Here is a 27500-nt window from a genome sequence, read left to right on the forward strand (position 1 = left end):
GGGATGCTGGGCATATGTCTCCTTTGCATTTTGAGGGGTTAAGCCTTTTGATTATTGATAGGACTTCAGTTTCTGATATGTCTCTGAACGAAACTGGGGGAAGGGAAGGTTAGGGGATCTGGGTGGGGTGTTTGTGGCTGGGGCATGAGGGTCCTTATGGTGTTTGACTGGTTGATTAAGAATGTTCTTGTTCAGGGTGTCGATTTTATTTAACATTGCCATTTGGATGTTAGAACATCATGTTAAATCCTTGAAGATGGTGAAAATCTCTATAGTATCTGATTTGGCGTTGTAGATTCTTGCATTAAAGGAGATGGATTTTGCAGTTATTATTGCTAATTTATATAATTTGGAGATTTAGTCATCTTTCAGGCTATCAGTGGGATTTTTTTTGCCACATTAGATCTACCTGGTGTGTCTTGTTGGCTTCGCGAGGAACTTGGGGGGCAATGATTTTCACTGCTTTGGATAGGGTAGAGGTGTAAATATACACTAGCAACTTGGTGTCAGTAGTGAACGGTGCTTTAAGGCAGTGAGTGTCCAGCCAAGGCATGATAGTTTCTTTTGTGTGCTTCCCAGAGCTGCACGTGACTGTAGGGGGTAAAGAGTGGCAGTAAGTTTGGTTTTTGTGGGATGGAGAAGATGATAATGTGGTGGTCAGACCACGGGTGGTGGTGCTAGTTGAGACCTGCTAATGGTGGTTGGCAATCCAGTCTAATGTGTGGCCTTTCACATGAGTGGGGTTGGTGACCTGGTGTTCGAAGCCTAGGGTTTCAAGAGCATTGCCCAGCGATGTGGCCTGAGTGTCATTGGGGTCATGGAGAACCACATTAGGATCTCCCAGGAGGAGAATTTTTGAGGAGATTTTGTTGTTGCCCTCGAGGATGTGGAGGTATTCCTCAAAGCCTCCTCCACAACAGAAGTGCTTCCTTTAATTTAGCTTGCTCAATGAGAGAGTTAACCAAAAGGATATTCATAGTTGTTGATAAAGCTTTCCTAAAATCGGTTTGCAAGCTACACATAACTGAGCTATTTTCTACCCAATTATTTATTTCTCTCAATAGGCAAGTCGAAAAGATCTTACTAGCACTATCTATCATGGCTAATAGTCGATAGTTCTCAGGGTCTTGTCTCTTTCCTCTTTTTTTAACATAGGTATTTTATTGGGTTTTTAAACATGGTAAAACAACAGACATCAGAATTTGCAAGACATAGTACGGCACAACTCATTATCGGCATGGACGCTCGGATTGTTCGGAAGCTGGGGGTGGGGGACTCACCCTCCCAAGGGGGATGTGATCCTTGTGTCTTTCCTCTTTTATAAACAGTGATTAGGTGAGACATCTCCACGAGTCAGGGATCACACTACTTGCTACAATTTTATCAAACAACATACCCAGGACCTCTGACCAGAGGATAGGGATTAGCCTTGTTCACCATATAAAGACTCCATTGGGTCCTGGCGCCCAAGACTGTCTGTGCCTCGGGTCCCCAAAACTGTTAGATGGTCCTGACAAACAATCTGCTAATAGCTTCAGGGAGTTGGTGTGATATTTCCGTTCTGTCTGGGACCACTTCCCTCCTGTGGTCCAAGACCCACATTGGGTTCCCCATCGTTGCCTGCAGGCACCCGATTCTTTTATCACGTCTGGGGCACAACAGAAGATCGCTCTACCGATCCAGGCTGCCTTGTGCTCCAATCACCACTGCATCTCTCTCTCAGTGCTTTACTGGGAATCGGGACTTCCTGCTCGTAAAGACAGCCCCCAGCAAAAGTGTTGAATCTTCATCCTCTGGAGTGCTCGATAATGCAGCAGGCCTGACAATGCGGCTTGAGTCGAGGAGGCCAGTATTCTTAATATTCGGGCTATAATCCTGAATGAGGTCTTCTGTTTCACCACTGTTGCCAAAATCTCTTCGCAGATTGCGTACATCCTCTGTGGCGGTAAACTTAGCAATGCTTCGATCATGTTTATGGCGCCGCCCGATGACAGGCGCGCACGCGGCGGCGTGACGTTGCACGCCGCCGCGTGCAGTACAAATAAACGGGGCGTTGCCCGGCCGCAGGAGAGCGACCGGGAAGCCCGAACCAAGAAGGACGTGTGCGCTTCAGTCCTTGGTGCCGGGGCTTGCGGCGATGCGCGCGGGGGGCGCCAGTCACCCTCAACAGTGGCGACGAGTGGGGGAAACGATGCCCGGGCCCGGCGGTGATCATCGGAACAATTTTTCACCGAAACGAGGTCGGAAGACAGACTTTGTTTCACGCCGCGGGTAGTGCGTTGCCCACGCGGCTGACGGCCATTTTGTGCTATGGGCTGTGGGACTTCAGGAGACTCCGGTTTGGGCCCTTAAGTGACCCCAGGCCTAATTTTTGGATATTCTAGTAGCTGACAGCTACATCTACACGGAGTTATGCCCGAATAGTGCATCGACTCAATTTTGGGTTTTCTACGTCGATTGGAAGCTAGGAGAAGGCCTATTTTGGCTGGGCCTGCTGAATCTATTTATCCTTTGCCACAAATTTTTGGAACAGCTAAAGGCAGAATGCCTTTTTCATCCCCTTCATCATCATCCTGGTGACTCCACTAGCCTTCATCCTCTTCATCATCACAGAGGTGGTGGGAGTCACTGCATCCAGAGGTGGTCCATGCTGAGGGTCAATTTGGACTGGGTGTTTGAGTTGCGGCCCCTGATCAGCATTCTGGGGGTGCGTGTGCGCTCAAACTCATGAGCGACACCGAGGATCAGGACGGAGCACACGGTGTGGCGGCGCAGATTCATCCTCGTGCACCAGTGGCCCCGCAGGGTCGACAACCTCCAATGCAGCAACCGGCAGCTCCAGCAGATGGTCAGGCAGCGGTTCCGGCTCTCCAAACCCCAGTTCAACCAGCTGCTGCACCTGGTGTCCAACAAGCGGTGCCTGCCATGGCCCAGGTACGTGCACATGCTGCCCTGCAGCCCATCCCCGAATTCGATGTGTCGGGCCCGCCGTCCAGCTTGGGGCCCAGATGGAGAAGGTGGGTGGACGGCCTGGACATGTATTTCAGGGCTGCACAAGTGGTCGATGATGACACCAGGCTGGCCACGATGTTATACTCAGCAGGGCCCTCTGTCCAGGAGACTTTTGAATCTCTAACACAAGGGAATGGAACCTATGATCATGCAAAGGCCGCCCTCCAAGCATACTTTCTACCCCTTGCCAACGCGGACTATGAGCGATTCATGATGCTCTCTGCCAAACAAAAAGATGACGAGACTTTGGACACGTTCTATGGGCGCCTGAGGCATCTGTCGCTCGCCTGTGCCTGGGGCGATGCAGAGGACATGATTAGGACCATGCTTATCCAGGCGTGCTCGTCAGGCAAGCTCAGGCGCCAAGTGCTGAGGGAGCCTGGGATAACGCTCCAGCGCATCCTTGAGCTAGGAAGGTGCCACGAGGTGTCAGAGGCGAGAGCCGCAAGAATGGAGGCCGGGTCGCGCCCTATCAAAACTAACGAGATCTGCGCGATGTGGCGAGGGGGGAGGAGTGCCCGGAGATCTGGCGGCGGCACCCGAGACAGAGCCGGGAGGGCAGGCGAAATTTGCCAAAAATGCGGATACGACCTGCCCCACCCAGCGGAATGCCCTGCAGCTGGAAAGACCTGTGGACGGGGCGGGTTGCCAGACCACTTCTCAAGGGTGTGTAGGGCGAATTTGCCCGTATTGGTGCCAAGGGGCCAGGGCCGAACTGTTTCCACTCACCAAGGTCGGCCGTCCAATGTTGCTCAGGTGGACCAGAGCGAGGAGGAGGCCCAGGTGGAAGAAGCGGAGGAAGAAGACGAAGAGAACATATTCTTTGTCTCAAGTGTGGAGCTACTGAGAAGTAGGAACCGACGACAACCGAGGTGCGTGGTTGAAGTGAACCAGTCTCCAGTCCCTGTCCTCGTGGACACAGGGGCGTCGGTGAACGTCATGGCCCGAGAACATTACAACGCCATGGATCAGCCGCCCAGGCTAGTCACACCAAGGGCCCGCATCTTTGCGTTCGGTGGTGTGGAACCCATCCCTCTGGACGGGGCCTTTGTAGCAAAAGTGGAACACGATGGCTCTCACATCACAGCACGTTTCTACGTGACCCCAGTGAGTAAGAATACTTTGTTGAGTTGTGCAGCGGCGGAGGCTCTCGGCATCGTCAGCTTCACGTACTCCGTCTACCTGGAAGACATTAATGACTTGCTGGAGAAGCATCGTGCCCTGTTCAAGGGGATCGGGCAGATGGCCGGGGAGCCGGTGCGGCTGCACATTGATGATTCGGTACAGCCGGTGGCCCTCAAACATCGGAGGGTACCTTTACACCTCCGTGAGCAGGTCGACAAAGAACTGGACAGCCTTGTCGATTTAGACATCATAGAGAAGGTGGAGGGCCCGACTCCCTGGGTGTCCCCCATAGTGGTGGCAAGGAAACTCAAACAACCGGGCGCAGTCCGGATCTGCGTGGACATGAGGATCCCCAACAAAGCCATCAAGGGGGAGAGGCATCTCACACCGACGCTGGATGACATCATTGCAGAGGTGCAGGGCGCTCGCTTCTTCTCGAAGCTCGACCTCCGGGCCGGCTATCACCAGGTCGTCCTCCACCCCGAGTCAAGGTACATTACCACCTTCACCACACACCGGGGACTATATCGCTACAAGAGGCTGAGCTTTGGGGTGTCCTCGGCGGCGGAAGTATTTCAGAACATCATTCGGGGTGCCCTAGCTGACCTCGAGGGCGTCCTAAACATAAGCGACAACATTCTGGTGTTTGCAAGGACGGAGGTGGACCACCTGAGGCGTTTGGCAAAAACATTCGAGAGGCTGCAGTCGTTGGGACTTACCCTCCACAAGGAGAAGTGCGAGTTTCTGCGCCCCTCCCTGGAGTTTTTCGGGTTCGTGTTCAAGGAGGGGGGGTGTCTCCTGACCCTAAGAAGGTACTGGACATACAGAAGGCGCAACCACCGGAATCTGTGTTGGAAGTGCAAAGCTTTTTGGGCATGGTCACGTACTGTGGGCGGTTCATCAAGAACCTGGCATCCAGGTCTGAGCCTCTCCGGGCCCTGACAAGAAAAGACACCATCTGGAATTGAGGTCCACTGGAGCAGGCGGCTTTTGATGATATTAGAAGTGCCCTCACGGCCAAGCACACTATGTCGTTCTTTGATCCTGCACTACCATCGGAGATCATCGTCGACGCCAACCCATTTGGCCTGGGTGCTGTGTTGACACAGGTTGACCGTGACGGCGGCGTCCGGCCAGTCGCGTATGCCAGCAAAGCGCTGTCAGACGCTGAACAACGTTACTCGCAGATTGAGCGCGAGGCGCTGGCGGTGCTGTGGGGATGCCGCCACTTCCGGCTCTATGTACTCGGACACCCGGTGACGGTGGTTACTGACCATAAACCACTGCTGTCCATCCTAGCAGGGTCGTCATCCAAGCCGCCGGCACGCATTGAGAGGTGGATGCTGGCTCTCTTGGAGTATGGGGTGCCCCTGGTCTACCGGCCAGGGGCAAATAACGCCGCTGACTACCTATCCAGACACCCCGGAGCGCCTGGAGGAGACCGTGACACCTGTGAGCAAGAAGCTGAGGAGCATGTCCAAGTCGTGGTGGAAGCAGCCACACCGAATGCCATGCCGCTCCAGGAGTTGGAGGCTGCGGCGGCACAGGATGAGTGCTTCAAGGTGCTGAGGCAGTCCATGCAGCAAGGCTCCTGGAAGTCAGCGCTCGAGGCCCTGGCGGGGCGCACTCAGGAGGCCCGGACTGGTTTAGAACAACTATGGAAGGTCCGCGAAGAACTGTCTTTCTCTACATCGGGCCTGCTACTTCGGGGTGATCGGATTGTAGTTCCCCAGTCAAAGGTGGGTGAGGTGATCGCACTGGCACATCGGGGCCATCAAGGGGCCGCCAAGACCAAGGCCCGCCTCCGGATGAAGGTGTGGTTTCCCGAGCTGGAACGCAAGGTGGATGACTTTGTGGAGGCTTGTGTCTGGTGCCAGGCAGCCTCGCCCTTACAGCGGGAGCCGGTCATCGAGGCGATGCCAAGGGGGACCCATCCGTGGGAGGTGGTTCATGCCGATTTTGGGTCCACCACCATGGGCACCCACTTCCTGGTCCTGGTGGACGAGTACTCCAGGTACCCCGAGGTGGAATTCGTGGAGTCTGTGGCGTTTGAGCACGTGGTGGTGGCGGTGGAAAAGTTGTTTGCGGCTCACGGGTTTCCACACACGCTGTGCTCGGACAACGGTGCGCCATTCCAGGGTGAACGGTTTGCTGAACTGATGGTGAGCTGCGGGGTGGTGCACCGGAAGATCATGCCTCTTTGGCCTCAAGCGAATGGGGAGGCGGAACGTCTGATGAGGACCCTCAATAAGACATTTAGGATTGCCCAAGGACAGGGGCAGTCCCTACAGAGAGCCCTGTACCAATTCTTGAGGGTATACCGCACCACGCCCCATGCGTCCACGGGGGTGGCGCCGGCGGAGGTGATGTTCAGAAGGTATCTGCGAGGATTGTTGCCAGAGGTCGGAGAACGAGAGCCTGCGGTGATCGACGACCAACGAGTCGAAATGGACCGGCGAGTGAGAATTGAGCAAGAGAACGTGCAGAGGGGGCTTCGCCCACAACAGCTGGAGCCGGGAGATGAGGTTCTCATTCGCAATCAACATCCGCATGGGAAGCTCTCCCTGCCGTATGAGCCTGAGCCACTGGATGTCGTGGCAGTCCGGGGATCCATGGTGACTGCGTCAGATGGACGGTCGGAAGTAACTCGCAATGTAAGCTGCTTCAAAAAGCTCAGAGATCCTAGAACAGACCCACCTCCTGATCCGGACCTGGGAGGAGTCCTGGAGGACGAGGGAGACCCACCCTGCATCCCGGAGTCCCCAGCTCGGGGGCCGTCGGTGGACAGATCACCCGTGCCGGAGGCGAGCCGGAGGTACCCCCAGAGGGCTGGGAGAGGGAAACCTGCTCGCCTCACCGATTACGTACTGGGACAATTGGCGGAGGATCTGGAGGGGGAGAAATGCTAGCTAAAGGGGCCCGGATGGATGCCAATAAAGGGGTGTTCATGGCTCAGGGGTTTGTGACTTGTTCTAGTTGTAGTGTTGGTGGTTTCCAGTGCATAGGTGAATGGCAATTGTCGGTTCTCCCCCAAAAAGGAGGAGTGTGGCGCCGCCCGTTCACTGTGAACCCCAGGAACTCCAGTTCAACAAACACTATAATTATATACAGATTGGCAGAGAGATACTGAACTGTACTCTCTGTATCAAAAAAAGCATATGTTTGTTGCAGGTAAGGGACTGTTTATACCCCGAACGTGCTGTGATTGGTGTGGACAGACACATGGCTTTGGTGTAAACTACTCATTTTTACCCAGTGTTTTGGGAAATGTAGTTCAGCTAAGTTTTCATAGCAGTTTTACATTCGTTATTTGAAGATGCTGTTTTCTGGCATTACAGTAACAGAGGCATGGTAAGGGCCTCTGGTATCTACATCATTAGGTGGATGCTTGCATTTATAACGAATAATACAGGTGCACAAGAGCTAAATCAGCCTTCGACTATAGTTTATTAAGCCCCATACATATTTTAATCTGGGGCTATTCAATGACTTGGAAATAAACAGTAAAAGGAAAAGGACACGTTGTTTCTACTTATGTTTTAAAATAATTTCCTTTGCTGCGAAAAGGAACAAAACAGCCCACAATTGGGCACCCAAGAGGCAGACACTCAAATTCGTTCCATGCACGAGTTTTAATTGAGAAACAGCCCATATTATCAACTCTGAGCAACAGAATACCGAATGCAATCAGGCATCATCATCCAAAGTGATGCAATTTATTTATATCACAAGATGTCAGACGTAGTACGGTCCGGAAATAATCTGTAAATGAGACGTACGCACGCGTCGCTCGGTCCGTTTCTCTAAGGGCATCTATGAGCCATCGTTTCCTTGTATCTAGGTTGCCGCACATGCAGTTCTTGTCCTTTCCCAACGAGTGGATAACACCGACAAGCTATTTTATTTTTTTATGTCCTTAACGTAGCAATGGATTTCTCCAGCCACAAAAAGGGTCCTAGAGAAGCTGTTTGAAAATACTGCTTTGTTGTCAAGGTAACTCATGGTTCCAGATATATCTTGTGCCCCCTTCGGTCAACAGTAAACACCCTGTTCAAACATGGCCGCCGACCCACGCAATGGTGTGGGAGGAGCTATACGGCAATTGGTAGCATCAGTCCGGCTTCGATGTCTTTGGTTTGAAACAACTGGTGGAGGAAAGGGCTTTACTGTAAGAGGGGGGGCTAAGGTTTCCGGGTGACCGGATGCAGAGACAGCACCGGCAGAAAGAAGCGGAGTAGGAAAGGTACGATTTGATGGGGTAGGTGAAGCGGTTTTTGACAATACCTGTAAGTGGGGCTCGTCTCCTTTAAGGCCGTAAATCCCAGAAATACTCCACCCCCGCCCCCCCCCCCCCTCCTACTCTCTAGAATACAGGTCAATTGCTTCTGCAGAAATGCTGTATAATATCTTGGAGACGGACCTAATGGTCTTGAGACGTGGTTCAGGTAGCACGGCCTTTTGAGAGGAATTGGGGCCCAGTACATTGAGTTGGACACTAGAGAATTCGAGGGTGCTTCATCAAGCGCATTTTGTGCGAACAGGTGCATTATGGGATGAGAAAATTAACTCGGCAAGTTCTCTTTCGGGAACTGGATAAAACGGCTATGCACAGATGCGTTTTGGTATGAACTTCAAAGTGTCTACCGTGCTTTGACACTACTTCATGCATGTGGTAAAACAATACAACATTGTAACGCGAGATCTCTAGGAAAAGATGGGTATCCTGCACTTATGATAAATTGTTTCTAATCGAATGTCTACAATGTTTTCGTGAACCTTCTCAACGTTAACTTCAGATGTGGATGTGGAGTTGTGGTTTTGGGTTAGATATGTACAAAGTAGGTGGCATTTTGCGTATGCATAGTTAGGGCGATGACTTGCTATAGTGAATTTAACTGTAGCAAAATAACTTTTGTTGCCGCACATACTTCTGTCTAATGTTATGGTGACTTGTACTGCGCACTACTGCCTCGTTTTGTGGTGTCAAGGGGCACGGGCAGATCTGAAAATGAAGGAGGGCTTGGTGTGATTGAGAGAATAAATGTCAAGATATGATCTGGCATTTATAACGCACCTATACACAAGTGTTTCAAGGTGCAACGAGGCAAGGCAGGGGAGAAACAGTGGAAGACCAACGATCCTACTAGGGCAGGTGTCATTCAGATCGTGCAAGTGCGACGGAAAAGGGAAGAGTGCCAGGGGGAAGGGAAAGCGCAGTACATGGGATAGAAGAATAAATACGTTAAATAAGACGGCCTGATGGTGGCAAGTGCAAGGTAAGAGCAGACATAAGTGCTGGGAGGGGGACTGTAGGGATACAGAACCAGTCCCTAAGTGCAGGGGGTTGCCAGGAAGGCAGGGCAGGTGTTCAAAAGGCGGGACCTGGCTCCAAGATCAGAAGGGAGCCAGGCAACCAGTGCAGAATCGGCAGGGGAGCGAGGCAGAGAAAGCAGAGGAAAAGTTTTGAGGTGTTTCCGGAACCGGAGATGGTTCTCCTCAAGTTTCAGGGAGGCAGGAAGGCTGTTCCAGAGGGAGGCCCCTGCCGAAGAGAGAGATCGCCCTCCCCAACTCGTTGCTTGGAGAAACGGCTAACCCTGAGGGAGTTGGAGGCAGATGAGTGAAGAGCCCGAGTAGGAAGGTATTTAGGAAGAGGGAGTTGAAGGTAATGCGTCCCCAGGTCCCAGAAGGCCTTGTGGATAATGCAGAGGGTTTTGAACTTAATCCTTGCAGCCACTGGGAGCCAGTGCAGAGATTTCAGTTCTGGAGAGATACAATCCCTGTGCTTGAGGCCATGGACAAATCTCGCAGTCCTGTTTTGGATAAGTTGCAGAGGGCGGAGAGTAGAGGCAGGCAGATTTAGATAGAGGCTGTTGCAATAGTCCAGCTTGCAGAGAACCAGGCCTCTGGAGACGGTGAGCTTCTGGGGGAAGGAGAGGAGAGGAAGAATACCTCTGAGGAGGTGCAGCTGGTAGTGTGACTTCTTAGAGACATCGGCGATGTGAGGCGAGAAGGAGAATGTGGAGTCAAAGATGACCCCGAGGTTTTGGTTTTTAGCCTTGTAGGTGGGAACAGGAAGAGGGCCAAGAGAGGCCGGCCAGAGAGCTGAAGGGAAGGAGGGAGAGCTTTGATGTGCATCAGTTTGGAAAAAAACTGTCACTATGTGCTGTTTTTTTTTTAAAGTTATTAGTTGGCTATTGTCAGTGCTCCAGATTTTGGCTTGAGAGTAAATCCAATTTCAAGAGTAAAAATGAGTTTCCTCCTTCGCAAGCGTAAAAAAAGTGTCTGACAATATATGTTTTGTGCGTAAAATTAAAACTGTGTTCAAAAACATTAGTGACAAAGAACTTGATGCGTTGTTAGGTAAGACTTGATGTAGTAACACTGTGTGAAGTAATCGTTGATAAGGGTCCCTGTACATCAAACTGTTCTTCAGGCAAAAGCTGCATCTATTTCTAACTGGGAGTGCCCGTAATACATAGTATAACTTCTAAACATAAAGTCTTCGAAGAATAGATCTTCCACTGTGATTGGTAACTCGCATCCTGCCTATATTTACAGCCAGTAGTGTGTTACAGGCACTCCCAGTTAGAAATAGATGCAGCTTTTGACGGACTAACCCGGCAGCACATATACGACAACCCCTCTTGGCGCAGCTATCCAATCAGAAGAATCACCTTCTGGATATAAGAGGTACATTTCCATGAGGTAATAGTATCATTGGTAACAGGACTGATTCCAATGCTACAGACTAATGGTAGACGCTGTTCTCCCATAGGTGACACCTTGACATCAGGAAGAACGAGTAGACCGAAGAATCTAGTACTCTCTAATGTTTGGAATTAATTTCCGCTGAACCTATACTACCCTCACTACGTGGTCAGTGGAGGTTAGTTAGTAAGGGTTCTACCCAACCACTACGGGTTGTTTTTTAGTATAATTTGTTATGTCTTTTGACATATGAGAAATGAGGCTGGATTACGAATGAATGTTTTATACTTTGTAGGGAGACAGAAACCACAAGAAGGTTGATTTTTACCTTCCATCAACACAAGAAAAACAGGAGTGCGGAGACAACCACCCATGATATTTGTCCTGAAGAAGGTCCTTTTGAACTGTGTGGCCACCATTGATGGCCCTTTTGTGACCAAAACATATGTAGATGAGAAAGGTCTATATGAATTATATGTTGACTTGTGTATGAACTGAGAATTTATTTGGGTTATACCACTAATTGTATAAATTTCGTGTGTTGGGCGATGAAGAGGTCTCTGAGGTTTGGCCGTCTTCTCGCCACCTTGTGTGAATGTGCAAGTGAACATTTGTTGGTTTGACTGCGAATGATTGATGGAAGAGTGATTCTTGTTTCTTTTGGTTTTCTGGGTAATGAGTTTAAATTGCCTATATGATATGGTGTATTTTATGTGATCTTGAATAAATATATTTTTGATAACAATCATATGAGTTGAGTGGTAATCCAGCCTCCCCATCACGGTTCAACTGTTTTATAGGTCTGTACTACACAAGTTGTTAGTCTGACTGTGATTGAGTCAATCTCAAGAGGGGTAAATGTGAGCTGTAGCAATGAAATTCGCAAATACAAGTGGTCAAGTAACACTTGCACTTGAGGTTTCATTTATAAATAGTTATTTATTTGACAGTAAGGTCATCACCTGGTTACTCAACAATTAACCTACCATGATTGAATGCATACCTACTGCAAGAATGTATTTTGCACTATGTCAGCATATTATTGTCTATGCACTAATTGCTATCCTGTCAAGTATACCTTTGCTTCATCACTGTACAATTGTGACCTACTTTGCCTGTAACTCGAAGCTTAAGCGCCCATATACCCTTGGGTCAGGTGCGCTATACAAATTAATAAACAAACATCAATTTTAAATAAGCGTTCTTTAAAAAGGGCAAGATATGTAACAATCAAATATACTTTTCCAGAATCAGCATAAGCTAGTGGATACTCTTTAGAGATGCTTTTTACACACAGAGGTGGCTTAATTCACATGGATAGTAATGGCATTTTTATATTACTAGTTATACTTTGCAGATTCTGAGGTTGCAGAAAGGAAAGGTTAAAGGAAGTAAAAAGGTTAAACAGGTTCTCGGGGCATGGGAGTGGACTTATATTTTATGAAGTCTAGACCAGCCTTTCCCAACAATAACAGTTTAAAAACAAGTTACCACCTATGAGGGACAGAAATATCAGTCAGTGGACTAGAAGGCTGCAGGCAGCCAGGACAGCCATAGTCAATTGGAGCACAGTCTTGGAGCGGAGTTAGAGTTTTGTAGAAGGTAGAATCACAAGCTGTTTCACTTGTGAAAAGCAGAGTTGCAATCAACTCCAACAAAAGTAGCCAATGCAAGTCTCAACAGAGAAGAGCACAGCTAAAGGCACTGAGGTAAGTACCCCAAGTCTAAACAGTAGCTCTGGTTTGAAGAAGAGTGGTCCAACTGGATTCTGTCCTGTTGCAGCGATGCAGATCCTGGGTTCCTGAGCCTCAGTCGTGGGGACACGCTAGAGGACATCTGGAGGGCTCCTGCGCAGCAATTTTGAGGTCTTCGGCAGCTACAGGCTTTTTTTCGGATTACCAGCCCCACCGCTGATCTATAATACAGGTTGGGCGTCCTGCACTCTGGTGAGGTGACTCGAGCTCTGGTCGTCCTGCTTCTGTAGGGTCCTTAGCAGACTCCTGTAGCTTTTGGCCGGATTGAAGACATTGCACTCCAGATTTCTCGACCCCTGGCACTCTGTTCTTGCAGCAGTAAAGGAGTACAGCCAATTGGGGAAGATGGTCCAGGGTTGATTGGTCCCACTAACCCAAGGAAAGAAGTCGTCCCTTCAGAAAAGGGAGTTTTAGCACAGCAGCAGGGTTTTACCGGACAATTCAAAGGTCCAGGAGGATGCAGCAAGCTTCGTTAACGGTTGGGTGTTTATCCCAGTGGTTGACTCTGCCACTAGTCCAAAAACCCTCGCCTTTTAAGCAAGTCTCTCCCATTCATGCACAGCCTAGGCTGTCACTCAAACAGCAGGGTGGCCAATCAGGACTGGTTGCATTCATGCACTCCTAGAGACAAAGGACAGGGGAGTTTCGGGAACCTCCCTCACATCCTGCCTTTTCAGACACTCTGGAGCCAGTAGCGGGTTTCAGGACTGAAGCCCGCCAAAGACAAAACAAACTAAGGGCTCAAACCTGGCTTGGCACGCTGGGTAAAAGCCAAGAAAAACCTCACAAGAAGACGGGGGCCATTTTGACAAAATGGTCACCCATGGCTGCTATACTGCAGCTGAGGATTCAGCCTGCGTTAGAAAAGCACAATGGTAGGAAAATTAAAACGCTTTCACCAGCCATTGAAAGTAGTGAGGGTAACATACAAATGTTAAATGAGAATGTTGGATAAGGGGTTACTAGGTATCCCCCCCCCCCAGCACTCCACATAAGATGGTGTGTGTGCTGGACCTACAAAGAGAAAAGGTAAGTAAAGTCAATTTCACTGTATTATTCTTGGGAACAGTAGTTCACATAAGAAAAGGTATTTAACCCGATGAGAAATCCTAAATGATTTCTCTGACACAGCACTAAATGATTTCTCTGACACTGCACTAACGGTGCTGTGTGTCACCATATAAAAAGTAGATGCCTCTGGAGTTTGTAAGACTCCTAAAACAAAAGAAACCTATAATTCAAATCGGGTCAAAACACACGAGAAAAAGGTCTCACTCACTCCAGGGTTGAAATTTAAAAGTCCTAAAGTCCTGCAAAAGAGATGAGGGTCTTTAAGGTTGAAGTGAATTCGCAAAGAAATGAGAATTCTCTCTAACATGCATACTACCCAGCTTCATCTTCATTATACTTGGACACTAAAACTCTAAGAACTACTATGGATGGCAGCTAGTTACATCATAAATCAAGTCCCTCACTGTACCGATATCCCTTCTCTGCCTCTCTGGCCTATTGTTGTTGCCTGGTAATTCCTACTTGACAGCCACTCATGTTTTTTGCTCCATCCCCCGTTCCCTTTGCTACTCCGTTTCCCCTGTGTCACTTTCTGATATTCTGCCTCTCACCTGTAAGTGCTGTTATGCCACGTTTTGAGGTCTGTTGCTTTGTCACTCTGCCTCTCCCATCTCTGGATTCTGTTATTGCTGTTTCACTCCTACATTGTACTGTGTTGATATATCTCCTCTTCCTCGCTCATGCCATTACTGTGGCTATATCTGTTTTTTCATGTTTTCTGTTGTGGTTGCTACTCCTTTTGATTATCTATCTATGTTCTTGTATTGCGCCACTAACCGGAAGGCCTCAGGGCGCACACAGGAGAGAGAAAAGACAGAACGACAAAAAAACATGAAAGAGAGTGGATTCAGAAGGAAAGAAAGCATAAGAGCACAAAAGAAGGACGGATATTCATCCAGTAATCCACCAGCAGAAGGCAGATGTAAAATACATACGGTTGGAGTAAAGGGACAAATACTCATATCGCATGAAAAAAAGAAATGCTAACCTTGACCTATATCAAACAGGAAGGTTTTTAGTTTTTTCTTAAAAATACTCAAAAAATTGCTCTCCGCAAGATATTAGGGCATAGTGTTCCATAGGGCGGGAGCCCAGGAATCAAAACTAGTACCCCCAGATCTCTTCAGAGTGGGCAGTGGTTTAACTAGAGTGGTGTTATTACTAGAGCGCAATAAACGACCAGCCATTTTCTTTTTTATTCTCGCAATGAGATATGCTGGAGCTTTACAGTACAGGCATTTATACACAAGGGTCAACCCTTTGTGATATAGCCGCGGTTGAACCGGCAGCCAAAGCAAGCTGCGCCTTGCCTCAGAAACATGCATATTACGCTTAAGTCCCATCACAGCTCATACCGCACTGTTCTGAATCACCTGCAACGTCTTGAGGTTGGCCTGAGAAGTGCCAATCAAGAGACCTGTTAGAGTAGTCCAATTTACAGTTCACAATCGCAGCTGCGATTAGTGCGAGATTGTCTTTAGATAGGTATGGGCGTATCTGCCACAAGAGCTGGATATAGTACTGGCAAGAAGATTTTAGGTAACTAGTCTGTCGGTTAAAGGACAGTTGAGGGTCAAAAAAGACCCCTAACGTTTTTACAGATTTCGATATATGAATAACGTGTTGACCATCATATTTTATATCCAATTTCTTTAACCTCTGCGGCGTGCCCAAAATCAATAACTCAGTTTTGGCGTTGTTGAGGGCCAAAGAGTTTTAACGCCATCCACTTCTGAATTTCAGAAAAGATGTGATTAATGTGCTCCAAGTCTTTTTGGTATTCACCAGTAAGTTTAACAACAATCTGCGTGTCGTCAGCATAATTGGCAAAATAGATGCCCATAGCTGACAGAAGAGTGCAGAGAAGACGTGAGTAAATGTTAAAAAGCAAGGGTGAGAGACATGAACTCTGCGGGACACCACAGAGTAATATGGAGGCAATGGAGTGAGAATTGTCTTTAGTCACCTTCATGTTCCGTGGACCTAAGAAAGATTTAAACCATGCTGATGCTTTTGTGGAGCATTGGCCAATTGAGATCAAAGCAGCAGCAGAACTGGATTGCCTTCATCGATAAGACCAGTGATGCATGATTTCAGGTCCAACAGAGCAGTCTCAGTCCCATAATTAGACTGGAAACGGGACTGCTGGGTAGCTAATATATCGTGCTCATCGACGAAGGCTTGATATTGACAGTAGGCAATTTATCCAGGATTTTCAATATAAAAGGAACATTTGTAATCGGGCGATTCCCTGCTTCAGCAGGATCTAAGTTTTCCTTCTTAAGCACACTGCCTTAATCTTTCTCACACTGCCTATTATGTTATTGGCCTGCCTTTCTCTAGTCTGGATTCTCTATTTCCAGCTCTTCCTGTCTGCTTTTGTTCTGTGTTTTCTTATTGTACTGTCTGTCTATTTTGCTCTGCTTCTATTCCTCACTCCTATTTTGTGTGTGTGTGTTTGTCTGCCCGTCCTATTATTGACCTCTGATTCCCTTCTCACTTTCTTTGGTGCTCTCTTACGTAGCTCATTGGTCTTTGTTTCTGTTTCTCGAATTCCAATATGTTCTCTGTTCTCTCGTTCCCCCACTTTGTTCTCCTGTATTGCTTAGGTTCAGAGTTGCTCTTCCTCACCTTTGTGTCTTTCGACATAGCACCAATAAGTGTTCAAAAGTTTCAAGAGTTTGTCTCACCAGATGCAACACTTGCTTGAATGCAGATGTTTTACCAGTACTGTTTGCTATCACAATTATAAGAGCCCAGCTGGGATGTGCTTCTTCTGAGCCATTATAGGTATAGAAGTCCTGGTGGAATGTGTGTGTTCTGATCATTTAGTAGTACTTTTGATAATTGGAAATCAGCTCTGTTACAATTGAATGTTACCTACATCTTAAACGCATAACTCTGATGCAGACACCTCAACTCACCTTCAACATAATTTTAACTAACAGGTTACACAATGATCCCTGAGGCAGGGCTATTGACCCACTGAGCTACCTTTCCCAACGGGCTGTTGAAAGGCACATGGGATTAGGCCACTGGCAGTTCCATGTGAGTCTTGCCTGACACAGCTGGCTTGTCAAAAACTCTCAGCCTGTTTGGACTATCGTACCTACATGAGTCAGGAGACTCATAATGAGGCTTTGAAATGTGCTAGATTTCTGGCAGTTGTACATGGGAGAATTTGACGTTTTGAAAAGCGCAAGTCAGCCTTAGAGGTCCCCACACAATGAGGGATTGAGCACAAGCAGCGTTCTGTTTTTGTCACTTGCAGTATAGGGAGCAACATCCGGCTAGCCCATTTTTTGTCGCAGTAGCGGGCTCGGGGACAGTAGTCCTATTGGACGCAGGGCCTAGAAGGGTTTGGGACAGCAGCCCAAGTGGGCACACTTCGAGTAGCACGCTGCAGTGGGCACGGCTTTTGTGGGGCTAAGACACATGTGACATAAATTGCGCCAGTAGAAGCGTGTGACTTTGCAACTGTCGCACACGAGAGCAGCTTTGGTTAGTGCTCAGTCTCAATTGTTACATGTATACCTATGCCCAGATACTCGAGCAGGAGCTAGGGCGGAACAAAGATGGAATTGAGCACCAGGATCCAGCTGGCTCGATGCCTCCTAAGACTGCTAAGCTGAAACCAAGCCAACGCACAGAAGATGGCCTTGCCAGGGCAAAGCAACAGACTCCTGGTAGTGACATGGAACCAGCGCAGGAGAAAGGATGCGAGACTTTGGAGCTACATAAACAGGTGATGCAGGCGATGGCAGACTTAAATGCCTCTATGGGCATGCAGATTGCGGCAGTGCAAGTTGACGTCAGATTGCTGCCCCAGGATGTGCGAAATTTAGCAGAGCGCACTGTCGCCCTGGGGACCCAAACAAAAGGCAACACTGGAGCGCTATGTGAGATGCAGGCGGATGTCCATATTTTACAGCAGTAAGTTAGCCTCCTGGAAAATAGACTGGAAGAAGCGGGCGGATGGGCCATTAAGAATAATATTTGAATAGTAGGCTTGCCTGAAGGGGAGGAGGGCGCTGACCCTACGTGCGCTGACCCTATATTTTATATTGAGAACATGCTACTTCAGGAGATTGGGCCTGGAAACCTCACGCAAGGCTTCACAACCGAGAGTGCGCACAGAGCACTGTCTTGACGCCCCCCTCCGGGAGCACCTCCAAGGCTGATCATCACTAAGGCCCTGAACTAGGGCAGGGAGAAAATATTAGCATACTCCAGACAACGGGGGTGAATTGTGAAGAGCTTTGGCAGATCTGGCGGTCTACCCCGACTATACTTTCCAGATGCAGAAAAACAGGGCGCAATTTTCAGCGGCCAAGTCGAGGCTCTGTGCGACAGGCCTGAAGTATATGTTGATCTACCCTGTGCGACTCAAAATTATCCATAAAAACAAGTCCTGGTTCTTTGACCTTGCAGAGGACGCGCAAGCATCGATGGACAGGGAGAAGATGGGCCCTCACGGAAAAGAGGGGGGTGACTCTGATGAGAGATGTAAAGGAAGCTCTATGCAACCGGTGGCCAGGAGCATCTAGGGTACTGGATTGGATTGAAGCGAGAGGCGGTGCTGCAGGGACACAGATGCTGGGTGGACACTCTTGAGGTAAGAGATCTTGCGCTGTGAGCAGGAGCCTCCCTGGAACAAACTTTCTGTCTGCACTTGCTAACTATTTTTTTTACTTTCTTTGTACATGGCAGGGATTCAGCAACGTATACCATGATGAGGAAGAATGTACTCGTGGCTGCTGCCGTCGCACCCCCTGAGTTCTTTTTCTTCCTAGGGGCACTTGTTTTAGGGCACTTGTTTTTGTGCCTATCTGCTGGGCACTAGCCTCAAGCTGGACGTTTATTCTTGGGGTTATTGGGAAGTTTTCTTTTGGGGGGCGGGTTGCCTGTACGTAGGTCAAGAGAGACTGGTAGCGTATCCTATTTGTTTGGAACACATCAGAAGAAAGTGTAGATGGTTGTCAAATGGGGGCGGATTAGCCCGGTAGAGCGAGAGAAAAGTCAATGACTGGGTCTGTGCACGTTCTCACGTGGAATGTGAGGTTTGAATGCCAATGCCTATGTGAAAAAGAACAGGGTCTACTCTTAACTTAGGAGATGTAGAGTGGACATACCCATGCTGCAAGAAACACACCTCAAAGCTGATAAGCAAACATTGTTGGCAAGAAAAAGGGGGCGGGGCGGGTCCTGGATTCCACATATTCGTCCTTATATGGATAGCGCCCTCCGTACACTTTAAGGTAACCCAGATTAAAACGGATAATGAGGTAAGGATGGTGGTGGTACAGGACCTTCTTGAGCAGGTGGACACATGTCTGATCACTACGTACGCCCCTGACCAGGGGCCAGCTCAATTTTCCCAGACCCTGCACCCCAGCCTGGGCCCTTCTAGGAATTGCAACATGATATGGGGAGGTGACTTCAGTTGTAACCTAAACCCTCTCCTGGACAGATCAGACACAAAATATACTAGACCGGGTCTGCCTGCTAGGACCTTGCAGACACTGCTGGACTCCTTCGCCCTGGTGGGTGCCTGGGTAGCTCTACTTACGGACGCCAGGCACTACTCGCACTATCCGGCACCACACTCTGTGCACACAAGAATAGATTACTTTTTTATAGGATGTGAACTAGCTCAACTTATCACAAATGGCCAGTACAAAGGTAGAGTGTTGTCGGATAATGCGCTGCTTAGTTTACAACGGCAGTTTGTACCCCCTTAGAGTCCCGATCCCTACATGGCGGCTCAGAAGTCGGTCACTACAAGACCCCCCCCCCCATTTTGCTATTTCATCAAAGACTGCATCATTGATCATGTTTCACATAACAAGGGGAGTGTCCCTAGTGAAGGTAGTGATCAGGGGAACAGCCATAGCAGGTCGAATGGTGTCCAAGCAAGCATAAGTAGGGATTTGTCCTCCGCTGAGGAAAGCTTGAGACAATTCTAAGAATCCCAAGAGCCGTTACCAGAGAAGAATGCAAGGGTCTTTGCGCTAAAACAAAAATGCATGGAGTGTTGGGGAAAGATTGGGTAAGCATAGTTTTGCAAGATAAAATGAGAGGCAACACAGAGGGGGACAAACCAGGCCGCCTGTTGGCGTGGCTGTATAAAAAGGAGGACAAACTGGGGCCCATACACGAAACCAAGATTTGTTTCATGAAGGGTGTCAATGACGCGTTTCTTGAATTTTACCAGAACCTTTATCAGGAGAGTTCCCGGACACCAATGGCCCATATAGTGGAAGTGCTGGACGAGATAAATACCTTCTCTGGGACTGACTACTGTCTCCCAGAGCAGGTAAAGTTGAATTGACTTTACTAGTCTCTTTAAATTTACAGACCCAGCAAACACTATCTTCTTATAGTCAAAACACTAATGTAACAGTCAAATGTTACCTTTTCCTACTTTAAATGGCTGGTGGCTGTGGTTTAGATCAAACTACCATGCTTTTTCACGACCGCTAGCAAAGGTAGCAAAAAATCGTGTCAGCCATGTTTTTCAATATGGCGCCCAAGACCTATCTGTAAAAACATTTCTTTTAGGAAAAGTCCTTCTTGTGTTTGTCTCTGCGCGCCAAACCAGGTTTGGTCCCTTTGTCCGTTGGCCTTTGGCAGAGTCGACCACTTGAACAAAAGAACCGAAGATGAGCTGAAGGAAGAGGACTGCTGCAACTCCTGGACGACCGGTGAAGTCCTGCTGCAGGTCCAAATTGCCTGAAACTCCATTGACAGAGAAGCCCTTCAAGGTTAACTTCTTCCCTCGAGTTTGGTGGGAAGAACCAACTCGCAAGCTACCTGGACACTGTCCCCATCTGGTTGAATTTTCTTCAGTGTGCTGTTGAAAACCGGATAGCCTGAGCGAAGGAAACCAGCTTGTGGACTTTTAAGGCACTTGCACCTTAAAACAACGTTTTGCCAAGCTTGTGGCCTCATCCCTGGGCAGTGTAGGAACCTCCCGACGTCGTCCTTCTTGTCCCCACGACTGAAGCTCAGGAACAGCAAGATCTGCTCGAACTGCCAGGAACAACTGCCTCAGCTACAGCTCTTCTTCACTTAAAAGGTACTGTGCAAACGCTGTCCGGAAATCTTTTCGGCCATGGAGAAAGTGCGTGAAACTTTCCTGACTTCTAAGGCTTGTCCTTCCCTAAACATTCGTCAAACTTTTCGCTTAGCCAAATTCTTCTAAAAACCGTGGCAAAGACATAACAGTTTACTACCAGAACTGTGCTATCCTATACAAAGATTCTGAACCATTGACTTTGGCCCAGGCCTATGAACTGGATTACTGGTTGTAGTTTACTGAAACCCTTTGCCCTGCCTATGACTGTATTTGTACTGTTGTCTTTTTACCCCTTTTACATTTTTTTACCCCTTTTTAAAGTATCTGAAGTGCCATTTTGCTCCCACTTCAGGGGAGCAAAACTTGTTCAGTTACTTACCGGTTGTGTATTTGTTGTATTAGTGTGTGATATTGAGCTGCTCTTGCTAGTGTAATGTTTTCAAACTGACTGTGTAAATAAAAGTATAATATTTTACCAAGAAACATTGAGTAAGTGTTTTTGAACCACTGTATTTGTTGGTCCTTTGTGTAACTTGTTCTACTGCTCACTTCAACTCTTGAGATAATTCTGGCTGCTGTAGTACAGGCTTGTACCAAAGGTGAAATTGTACTTATACTTGTAGTCTTAATTGCATGTAGTGTTCCCAAGAGGTACTGCATGTGATTCTGCCTAACACGTGATAGATAGCACAGCATCCTGGGACACATCGTGCGCCATAGCCACATTGGATGCGATGAAGGCGTTTGATTCCGTTAAATGGGACTGGCTATATGCAACTTTGTTTGTGTTTGGCTTAAGTATATCAAGTGGGTACAGCTAGTGTATACTAAACCGATTGCTAGCGTTAAAAAAACAGGGGCATGTGAATTGGAGAAAGGAACAAGACCGGGTTGCCCGTTGTCGCCACTGCTCTGTCCTAGCCATGGAACCTATTGCTCAATATCTCGGGGAGGAATACATGGAGGTGGGTATCGAAATAGATGGGGCTAGGCATCTGATATCCCTGTATGCGGATGATACGCTGTTGTATATTCAGAACCCCACAGATAATTTGGAATTGTTATTGGAAGCACTGGCACTCGTTGCGAAACTGTCTGGTATTACAATTAGTATGGCCAAGTCAGCCTTGTTTCCTTTATCAGGACTGCGCAGATTAGACACGGGGGCTCTGCCGGCTCTCGCTTTACGATGTGAAGTGACCACGTTCAGGTATTTGGGAGTCAACGTATATCATGACCCTGCGGTGGAGCATGCACAGAACACGCTGAGGGCCTTGAAGGGGGTTGAGAGCTCCATGAAGTTCTGGGCAAGACTATCCATTTCATTGATGGGGAGTGCAGCTCTGTTGAAGATGGTGGTACTGCCCAGGATGTTGCACTTTTTCGTAAATGTCCCGTTCTTCGTACCTAGACTCTTCTCTAAAACTATGGATAGCATTTGTTGAGTGTTCCTGTGGCAAAATAGAAAGAATCTAATGGCGTTGTCACTATTGCATAGGCTGCATGTTGAAGGCGGCCTCAGGGTACCGCAGTTTGAACTATACTATAAGGCGGGGCAAGTAAAGATTGTGGTGGACTTGGTGGCAGATAATCCTACCTCAGATACTTTGATCTTCATTTTGACCCTTGTAACATATTGTCTAACTACAGAATCCTTCCAAGTGCCTAACCATGGCTAATTAGAGAGTACACATTGGAAATCAACACCAGGTTTTTGTAATATACCAGTGGCACGGTTTTCCGGAGCACAGTAATGGCTGTACACTCCGCCCGTACTACCATTCCTGGTTGTAGGTGTATGATGTCCCATCGGGCACCCAGGGCAAATGGATGGGAGCTGCCCTAGGGGGCTTCCCTTAGGCAGCTGCCCAGGTAAGGCTGCCCTGGGAGGGCCACAGAAGTACTGAGTTATGGGGGCAGGCAGTGGGGGGCAGAGAGGCATGCCCTTGTTGGCGAGCTCTCTGTACACTTGCAAGTTTTAAAGTGCCAAAGGGAAACAAATGCAGAACGATTTACCCTAGAGAGTTGTTTCCTCAGTCAGTGCAGACCTAATGATCAACATTTTCATCTTACTCGCCAGCCGTTATAGGATAAGGAAAAGTTACTCATTTGGTACCTTTTTCTTCCTCATGGGTTGATTTGTAAACCGTATCCGCCCCCATTTATGGGATCTTAGAACACCTTTTTAAGTAAGAGAAAAATGTGCTCTTGCATATTCTCATAACAAATTAGCTATTTTGACTCTTTTGTTTTCCAACTTTTCCCTCAGAAAAATCTTTTTAGCATTGCGGTTTAAATCGAGCCTTCTGCTATACCTTCTACATTACCTTCACATTCCTTTTCCTTGTCCCAGTGCTCACTTGTGAGGTTCCCAACCTCCAGCTCAGGAATCCATTCCCTCTTTTAACTAACACCTATACCTATCCCACACATGCTGCTCTTATTTCTTCTCCCGTTTGTACTTGGAGGGGCACCTGTAACTTTCCCTGCCCCTTCACTCCCTGCTGGGCTTCGGACTGCTTGGTGGTGGGATGTTGGTCTCCCAGGCCCCTTGCTGAACAGGGGGCCTGATTCAGCTGCCTCCTGTTCTGCAGGCCCTGCTGGGCTGTCTTGCGTAGATGGCCTCATTGGCTTCATCGGCTCAGGCCAGATAGTCAGCCCCGACATCGATGAGTGGGGTACTCCTCCTTTGAATGCCTGGTGTGCAGGCTCCCTCTCTCTCCTGGCCTTCCCCTCACGGTGGCTGCTATTTACCGGCTGCCCGGCCAGGTAGCCTCCTTTCGCTGAGTGGGCGGACCTCTCCTCCTCTCTCCTCACCTCTACCTGTCAACTTCTCCTCCTCTGAGACCTTAACATCCACTTGGATGCTTCTTCTCCTTCTGCAGGACTCTTTAACAATTCCCCCCCATCCCCCCAAAACCCCCACTGTCCCTCTGGCCTGACAGCTCTACAGGGCACACCCTGGATGTTCTGATCTCCTCAGACCACCTCAATCTCTCCTGGTGATCACTTTTGCCTTTCCTCCCATCTCTCTGTCTACCCCTCGGGCCAAGCCGACTCCAGCACTGCCACCTACCTTCTTGGTCATCCGACCCATGAAACGGTTGTCAGTAGAGGCTTTCACTGCTACTTCCTCTCTTCCTTCTGCACCTCTGGCTGACCCAGCCCTTTCCAACCTCCATCTTTCTATTTCTGACACTCTTGATGTACCTGCCCATGTTATGAGGATCCGCTTGAAGCCCAAATCCAAGTGCAACTCTTGGTACGACTCCGACCTCGTCACCCTTGGAAAGCAAGTGCAGGGTGGCAGAGAGGAAGTGGAGGGCCACGGGTGCACCCTATGACAAACTGGCTCGCTGCCTGCTCCAAAGACAGTACAGACTCTGTCCTTGCCAAGAAGAGAGCTCCCATCCAAGCCTGCACCTCTGCAGCATGTAACAACTCGCCCAAACTCTTCAAAATCTGCAAGGAGCTGGCCAATCCTGCTGCAGTCTCTACTTCTCCTGTTCCCTCCCAGACCCTCTGTACGCCATTGGCTTCTCATTTCATCACTAAAACTCAGGACATACTGTCCACGCTCTCTTCCTCTTCTTCGTCCTCCTCCACCACTCCTGGCCTTCCTATGGCTGCCTCTTCTCTTCCTTTCCCTTGTTCACCCCCGACAACATTTCTAGACAAGTCTGATCTATGAAAGTCTTGTCAAAACAGGTTTTTTCCTGTTGTTCCAGAACCATCAAGGACCACATAGACATCCTTGCTCCAGCTTGGCCGATTTCTGCAAGCACCTGTTTGTTTCACACACCGGTCACCTAGCCACCCTCTGAACTTGGACCCAGGTCCCTGCCAGTCAAGTTGCCCCCCCCCCAAGCATTTTGGTCTGTATCTGTAACCCTACAGTCCCCTCTCTCTACACATATGCGCCACCTGTTGGCTCGATTTTTGATTGCCTGCACTTCTCCACTCCCCCCCCCCCCTTCCCTTGCGCGATATGACGCAAGGCCTAGATTGTTGTTTTGTCCTCCCTCTGGCCCCCCCACCCATCCTTGTTTTGTCACCTCTAGAAACACTTGTGTACAGGTGCGTTATAAATGCCATATCATATCATTGGTGGTGGGGCCCTTGCCACCTATACGAGGTGTAGAGAGCTGGGGCTTCCTGCCCTCTTTGATGCCGAGTTGCTCCAGTCCCTGTCAGTGCTATCGGTTGTGCCGAGATTGGGACGTGGGTGGCGTGACCGCATCTACGGGCAGAGTCTCATTGTTTCTGGACCTGGCAGAGATCCCAGCGGGGCTGGTGTCTCCACAAGGTCCTTGCCATATAACAAAAAAATGAAATGTTTGTGATGGAGCTTCCACACACCTTTTATCCATTGTGTTGCCATGGGCTCCCGCTGACGCACTGCCCATAGGATATTGATATATAATATGTGCATTTTGGTGCTTTGTCGCTTTTGGATGCTGGGGAAGGGGCTGTGAGCAGGCATGACACTGGTTGGTTTTACCAGGCTTCTTGCTGGTGATCACTTGCATGCTTTGGGGCTGCTTGACTGGGTCAGCTAGTCACATGATGGCCCAAGTGCATGGAGGAGGTGGCCCTGGCATGGGCTTGGCTGCTTGAAACTGGCTGCACCTGGTGGTCTTTGCTACCTTATTTTAAGGGGTGCTACTTCAGTCATTTTGCAGCTGGTCGTCTGTTCTGGTGCTCTGCTCTTGATTTCCTCCTGCATGTTTGGGTGGTCTCTGCTGCTGATATGCCGATTTTCTGGGGTTTGTCTGCTGTTTCTGCCTGTTGTGCCTGGCTACCATAGCACCTGGAAAAAGGTGTAAGCTGAAGCATGTGGCCCTGAAAGGCAAAGTTCCCTATCTTACTCATACAGACTCCAACTGGCGTACGTCCTCCAAACGTATGAGCGCTCCTGTACTGTGGCATATGTTGTTGGTCTGCATTTGCAGGCAGTCCCTCAGGAGGGAGGCTGGTGTGCGGATTAAGTCTGGACGATCCAAGATTCTGGTGCTGTCAGCAGCTTCATTTTCTGATGGGGAGTCCTCTTCGTTTTGCTCTGCGGTGCTCGTCGATGCGGACGATCATAAAGGAAAGTATCTGAATAAGGAGGCACTGACGAATGTGTTTGTGCAGATGGCAGAAATACATGGGGGTTTCATCATCTGCTCTCTTGCCCATCTGGAACCCGGCCTCCTCCATGCCAGTTTACACATACTATAGGCACAGGGGTACTATTGATCCCTGAAATTCGGGGGGGAAGGTCTCAACGACTGGTGGGAGCCTGAAAGGGCGGCAGTTCTTCGCTTCATGGCTAAACGTTATTCCCTACTTGGGGAGGAGAGTGAGCTTCCACAAGTGCTCAAGGTGAATATTACCGTGATGATAGATGGCATTTATAACGCGCCTATACACAAGTGTTTCAAGGCTCGTTGAACCTGGCATGTCGCTTGTCAGTGGTGGCAAAGGAGGTGGCCGTTTGGGATCCAGTCGACAAAGTGCATTAGGCTCTGAAAATTCCTCACACAGGGGCACACATGGCCTTCGGGGTGCGATGTACGCTTCCTACACGGCTGAGACGGCTTTGGGTGGTTTTCGGCTGTTGGCTTGTGAAGGAAGGAGTGGTCTGTGCTCCCCTGCTACACGCTATGCAGTCACAGGTGGAGCTCCTTTTGGATTTGGCAATGATGGGATTCATGCTGTGGCATATACCATGGGTGCTGATTTATCAGCCCTATTTCATTTGCCCCTCTGGGACTGACATTCTGTTGGGCATCAGAAGGCGGGTGCCTTGAAAAGCCCTTTTGATGGCAAGATGTTTAGTGATTCCCTGGAGGACAGGGTCCATAATGTCTTCATGGTGGTTAAACAAGCTGACAAGCTGACAAGCTTCATCATCGCTCTGAGGTTAAGCACCAGGCTGGGGCTTGTTGCAGCCGTAACAAGTTTCAGAGTCCTGTGGTGTCCAGGGGAAATGTTCATAAGTCTCATGGTGGAAGTCTGTCCAGAAGGATGCAGAAGTCTGGCAAACCCTTTTTTCCGGCACCTTCCCAAAAGTCCTGACGCCAAATATGTTGGGCCCAGGCTCTGTTGGTTCTGGTCAGCTAGGCGGGCCATATATTCTGACTTGTGGGTGGATGGGATTGTTCGGTGGGAGTACCTGATCGAATTTGTGGGCCAGGGGGTTCTACTGTTATATTTGTGGTGCCCAAACCAAATGGAAAGTTCTGGCACATCATGGACATCAGGAGGCTGAACAAATTTGTGCAGACTCTGCATTGCAACATGGAGAGTCTGCAACAGATCATCCTGTTGGTTGAGGATTTGGACAGTCCCCGGATCTCTACGGCGTGTACTTTCATGTGCCGTTTCAGAGATTGCATTGGAAGTATCTGATATAATTCTTTTTGTCAGGCATTTCCAGTTCCGGGCCCTTCCCTTTGGTTGGAAAATCGCTTAACAGATGTTTACGAAGGTGTAGGGTCCAGTGGTGGCACTGCTTCATGCCAGGTGATAGTTATTTCTGTACCTGGGCGACTGGTTACTCAAAGCTTCCTCCATGGAGCTGGTGATGGAGCAAGTAACAATTGGCTCTGGAGTGCTGAAATCTCTGGGGTTCCACATAAATTGTGATAAATCTTGTTTGGAGCCTGCTCATGATCTGCAATATATAGTGGCCCTTTTGTGGACCGTGTAGGGGTGGGTTCTACTGCCACTCAACCGGGCAGTGCGCCTGCAGTGTCTTTTGGGAC

The 27500-nt window shown here is 48.8% G+C and overlaps 1 protein-coding gene across 9 annotated transcripts in view; it reads left to right on the top strand.

The window, feature by feature from the left end:
- The first annotated feature begins 8025 nt into the window (after positions 1–8025).
- LOC138577572 (zinc finger protein 3-like) overlaps positions 8026–27500 on the top strand; it is a 216326-nt gene continuing 196851 nt past the window's right edge. For 2 of the 9 annotated variants that reach the window (XM_069649637.1, XM_069649644.1), the window contains exon 1: positions 8249–8395. The gene's annotated coding sequence lies outside the window, so the exon portion shown is untranslated. Of the gene's footprint in view, positions 8131–8248; positions 8396–8547; positions 8760–27500 lie in introns of those variants that run through there. The other 7 variants (XM_069649645.1, XM_069649638.1, XM_069649641.1 and 4 more) reach the window with 5 other exon arrangements.

Source organism: Ambystoma mexicanum, chromosome 1p, assembly GCF_040938575.1.
Source record: "Ambystoma mexicanum isolate Mex_15411 chromosome 1p, UKY_AmexF1_1, whole genome shotgun sequence".
NCBI classification, from domain to species: Eukaryota; Metazoa; Chordata; class Amphibia; order Caudata; family Ambystomatidae; genus Ambystoma; species Ambystoma mexicanum.